This window comes from Danio rerio, chromosome 23 (genome assembly GCF_052040795.2).
Source record: "Danio rerio strain M-AB ecotype USA chromosome 23, GRCz13ab, whole genome shotgun sequence".
NCBI lineage: Eukaryota > Metazoa > Chordata > Actinopteri > Cypriniformes > Danionidae > Danio > Danio rerio.
Genome location: NC_141043.1, coordinates 41640001 through 41645556, shown reverse-complemented (window position 1 = coordinate 41645556; position 5556 = coordinate 41640001). Strand labels below are relative to the sequence as shown.

General features: G+C 41.2%; 1 long non-coding RNA gene across 2 annotated transcripts in view; it reads right to left on the bottom strand.

The window, feature by feature from the left end:
- Positions 1-498: 498 nt before the first annotated feature.
- The window catches only part of LOC141380548 (uncharacterized), an 85965-nt gene continuing 80907 nt past the window's right edge, over positions 499-5556 (bottom strand). The window contains exons 6-7 of one of the 2 annotated variants that reach the window (XR_015524068.1): positions 2979-3087; positions 499-2881 (exon numbers count right to left, since the gene is read on the bottom strand). This is a non-coding gene — a long non-coding RNA (uncharacterized LOC141380548). The remainder of the gene's footprint in view (positions 2882-2978; positions 3088-5556) is intronic. The other variant, XR_015524067.1, reaches the window with a different exon arrangement.

Genomic DNA, 5556 nt, shown 5'->3' with positions numbered 1-5556 from the left:
CCATAGGATGACAGGAACGGGGGCCCACCCGTAGAGATGATGCTGAATTGCAGGACAGACTAGCAGAGAGACTGTGGAAGATTGCCTTGCAATGGCGCTCTGGCGTCGGCGCATATCTTACGCCACATTGGAAGGCGGCACTGATCTCGGCTTTCTCTTAAGCTGCCGAGGCCTTATTTGTTTTGATGCGCTGTTTTTGCATGGGGAGCCAGACCCCTTGAGATGGAGCTGTCATACTGCAAAGAGAGGCCCTTGACGCTGGCAGCAGCCCCCGGGCAAAATGGAAACAAGTAAGTGGCATAGATGGAGGATGCCAGCTTGCCGTTTTTACTCCAATGAGAGTGAAGCAGTCCAAACTTACAAGGCAGCGGTACGGGGAGTAATGCTTGCTGATAAAGTTTATGTGAAGTAATTGGGCGGAAGACAAAAGTTGCACAAATCACTACGCAGGTAAACCGTAAACAAATGATCAAAGGGTTTAAGGAAAAATGATGATGAAAGTTTAACGATTAAGGTTGATTTATACTTCTGCTTCATGTGCACGCGTATGGTCGTGTGCAGACTTCAAGCTGCTAACGCCGAGGCTGATGCCATACTCATTAACCCTTCAGTTTTTACATGGATTTTCCCGTATTTTACAGTTCTATCCCACGATCATCCCGTAAAGGTATTTTCCCATTTCTCCCATGTTTTCAATATTTCCATGAAGGGTGGCAATAAACATTAAAGGGCCAATCCTCCCTATACGAAACCCATACCGCCGAACCACCAGGGGCCGCCCTTTGCTCTTAAATGCGAGTCTGTTCTGTGCTTTCATGTTATTTAGGCATGAAAACACTTTGAAATAAATATAAAAACAGCAGGATTCCCTTCCATTTCATTACAGGTGCCGTCGCCCCTCCTATGCAATCCTCAAAACAGTCATGTAGCGGTGCATGACTGTCAGACGCACTCCATAGTGATAAATAAACGCCGTTTCCCAAACAGATTCTGTACAAAAACTCTGGGTTTTGGGTACGTGTTTGAACAGACATATACAGATAATAATAATAATATCTAAAGATGTTAATCTTAGCGTTTTTTTTTTTTTTAAACACAACCAATTTTTGTCCTAAATGAGCAAAAAAGTTAGCAAAGCAATTGAATGCTTTCATTATAACGTTAGATGCGTGCATTTTTAAAGTGACACCTCTGTTATTTATTGTAACCAAACGAAAAATCTAAATAAGAGATTCATTTGTTGCTCTTTAATCAGAATGTGTATGTTATACAGTGAAGAAAAGATTAATAAGATTTAACTTGATTCTATTTCTTTATATGGCTATTCATTTTAATAAGCTAAACGCTGCTAATGTATACTATTTAATTTTTCTTTTGTAAATATTAATGGTAAAGCATATTACTGACCGTTTAAACTGTTTATTTACAATGAAACAGCTCCAGATGAACATATTTAGGGAATGGGGAGGTTGCAGTGGGGGGGCTGTGGGAGATGGGGGTAATGGTGGGCATGTTCCCTATTTTCATATTCCATTGTTGATAGGAATGGCTGACACGCACCTCTCAAAAAATTTAACCACATCGCAACATAGCGCAAGCTCAGTGATTGGTCGGGTTGGTAGCAGTGACGAGTGTGGGCGGTGCACAAGCCTGATGGAGGGCGTGTTTACTACGTAGTTCATCTATTACATCTTAAATTTCCATAGCTTCTGAGAGTCCAAAAAGTTATACATATTAATAAATAAAGTTACGTTAGCTGTTATAACATCAAGTTATGATTGGATTGACTCTTGTCACAGATTTGAAATAGTTTGACAACAAGCAAGAAATGTTCATGGGCCAATGACATTATTACATCGTCTTTTCTGTTTATTGATTAGGGCTGATTTATACTTCTGCATCAAGCGTACCTGTATGGTCCGGTGCACCCTTTGTTCATTCGTATAGCCCTCTCCATGGCTAACTCCAACGTGCACCTCTCAAAAAATTTTACTAAATGTCTTAACAACGCGTAGCGTAAGCTCTGATTGGTCATGTTGGTAGCGGAGACGAGTGTGTGCGGTTCTGACAGCCAAGAAAACGATGAAGCGAGTGTTTACAAGTGTCGAGTACCATAAAGGGCCTGCAGATGGAAACTTTTCTTTTCACTCAAAGCAGAAGTATAAATCAGCCTTTAATCGTGAATTGACATGTGATGGTATGAAGATTTCACATCATGATTATAGTGATCAAAATATCACAGTTTTCAATATTATCACTGTCTTGCTAAAATTACCTGAAATTGTTCAAGAACAAAACACACACACACACGCGCACACAACGGGCATTCCACCAATTTGTCGCATCTGAAGCAAGTGGCATAGACGGAGGATGCCAGCTTGCCGCTTTAACTCCAATGAGAGTGAAGCAGTCCAAACTTACAAGGCAGCAGTACCAGGAGTAATGCGTGCTGATAAAGTTTATGTGAAGTAATTGGGTGGAAGAGAAAGATGCACACATCCCTCCGAAGGTAAATCATAAACAAATGCATGCACCGATCAAAGGGGTTAAGAAAAATGATGAGGAAAGCAATCAAGAATTCACACGGCGTCTCGGATACGGCCAGCCCCTGCCTCACACAATTACGCTAATTATTAATGAATTCAAGGGTTAAGAGAGCAGCCCCTGCCAAGATCCTTCAAGTGAGCTGATTGAAAGCCGCGAAGCCTGACATTCCCCGGCCAAGCACGGATCGTTTGTCCGCGGGGATAGAAGCCGCTCAGTTCCAAATGCCATGTGCGGGGGACACACACAATGGGCTCTGTGCGCTGCTATTATCCCTGGTGTCAGCAGCCTGTGCCCTCCTGCGTGAAGAGGTCTCCTTGTCGGCAACCATGCCACTCTGCAACACATCATTTGGTAGTCTGTCAATTTCCCCACCGTTATCGGACTGGGTGTAAAAATAGCAGACAGACCTGTCATCCAGAACCTCTACGCACCCTTTCTCTTCATCCACTGGAGCGCGCGTCCAAGGCAATCCAGATGGGTGGCGTTTAAGGAACACATGAAGGTCGTGTGTTGGTTAAATTAGCCAAAAGATAGAATTTGCTGTGGGACATACATATAAAAATGAATGAAACTACAAGTGCAGATTCTCTGCAGGTGCACCAAATAGAGCCTGGGCCTACAGTTTATCAGACTCTTGGTTGGGTACACTACATAGCCAAATGCTTTTGAGGATGAACACCCATTTTCGAATGTCAAATCAAGTCATCTTTAGTTCTATAGCACTTTTAAAATGTATATGAAGAAAAGATCATAAAAAAGCCATCATATTTTATATTGTGGAAGCTGTTACAACTCTATGGTTGTCATGTTTCATTTGCTATTTTGGAATTATCCGTCTCTCTCTGCTCTGCCTAGGAAACGCCTGATTGATTACTTTAAACTGGATGCTCGCTCCTGATTGGCCTACAGTGTTTTAAAAGCTGCGACAGCTTCCTTGGTGGCCATCTTTGGTTGGTCACTCTTGCTTTGTGTGATCTGAAATATCTGCTTGTTGGATAGTGCAGAGCTGTGTATGTGTTGAAGTTTTGTGACTCGAGAGATTAAAGAGATTTGTGAGTACTGTTTGCTTTGTGTTTGTTACATCTGATCTACCAGTTCATTTGACCCTTTGGCCTGTTTGACACTGATTCTTGGGATTGTGCTTTGATTGTGGTTGCTTGTTTTTTGTAAATAGTTAATACTGTAGATAATTGGGATAGTAAGGAGTCAGTTGCCAGTTTATTTGTGAAACCTTTTGGTCTCTGTGTTTTGAAGTTAGGGTAGTTAACTGATGAGGTAGAAGTTTAAAATAAAGGAAGGTTTGTTATTTTGGCCTTGTCCGCTGCCAAAATCAAAACCCCAACAAAACATTTCAGCTAGTGATGTGCGATACTGCTGGTTTCCTATCAGATTCGATGCCAAGTAAAATAAAGGCAAAGATTGGTGATACCAATCCGATACCAACACTTTGGTCGAAATTTACTGTTTGGGAAATTAAGGTAACAAGTAGTGTACTAAAAAGTGTCCCTTTATACTGAATACGAGACCTACTACGGGTTATTCTACTGTATTGATAAAGAATTTTGATACAAAAAAATAGCCAACTTACATATTTATTGACAGCATCTGAGCATGTATATCTTAAAACGCCTGCCTGAACATCTTAACATAATAGTTTAGTGAAATGTTAATCTGGTGCCCTTGAAGATTTTTAACCTTTTTCTTTTATTTTATTTATTATTACCAGATTTTATCATTGTCACAAAAACCTAAGACCCCAAAATACAGCCACATTGCCACATTTTCTCCCTCTGTAACTGGATAGTGACTGCCTGCTGCACCTAAGGACTCTGAAAGTGATGTCTGTCTCACCCTAGTAGCACCTGTGCCTTTCCTTTCCGCCACTTCTGACCACCTAGTCATGACATAGTCATATTCTGTCTTGTGATTTATATGTAGATGTTTGATTAGGTTTGTGGTATTACCACAGTACCTCACATTTTTGTTACACGTGTCACAAACTGCCTCGTTTAAGTTTATGGAAGAGAAGTAGCTCCACAAAAACTTTGCTTGCGGTCACCTATATCCAATGACAGCGCGACTGAACAACATGTGCCACCCAGGCCAGCGGACTGAGTGGCTAGCTAGCATGCTCTGCAGTTGTACAGTGCTTTATTATGCTTTATTTATTATACTTGGTAGGCGGAAGAACAAGATTTTCAAAGTTGACATTATTTAGACAAACTAGGGTAATTGTGGTAACTTTCCACTGTGTTTCTATTTTCAATAAACTACATATTTGTTCCAAATTACTGAAATATCGATATTTTGATAAGATCATCGATTCTACATCATACAAAGCAGGTATCGGAGATATCGATATTTTAGTATCGATCCGCACATCGCTAATTTCAGCATATCTGACAGTAGAAGAGTTGTGGTAGAATGCTGTCACGCTTCGAGTTAAATTAAAATCGGATTCAGTACAATTGAATCCAAATGCCACTGTTGGAGTTTGGTTCAGTTTAATTCAGCTCAGTTTAATACTAATGTCACTGCTGAAGGATGATCCACTTATCCAGTGCTGAAGGACGATCAACCAGCCCTAACTAAGCAAGCCACAGGCAAAATTGGCAAGGAACCAAAACTTCACCAATTGACCGAAGCGAAACCATGGGAAAACCAGGCTCAATCAATCGCCTCTGGCTAAACATAAAGGGTCAGAGCTGCAGTCTAAGATGTCAGAGAGCTTGAGAATGATGAACATTCATTCATCGTTAAAGAGGTACAGCTCTAAGTAGGTCACTGGGCGGGTGTTTGGACTAGCCGACCGGATCAATGAAAAGATTTGGGTCTTTGCAGAAATCAGTCTGAAGCTTTCGACTCATCAAGGACCACAACAAGCATCTGCTCTGGCAGAGTAAACCAACCAATGCAGTGTTTCTCAACCACATTCCTGGAAAGCCCTGCACATTTTCCATGTCTTCTTAACCAAACACACCTGATTTAGATCATCAGCTCATTAGCAGA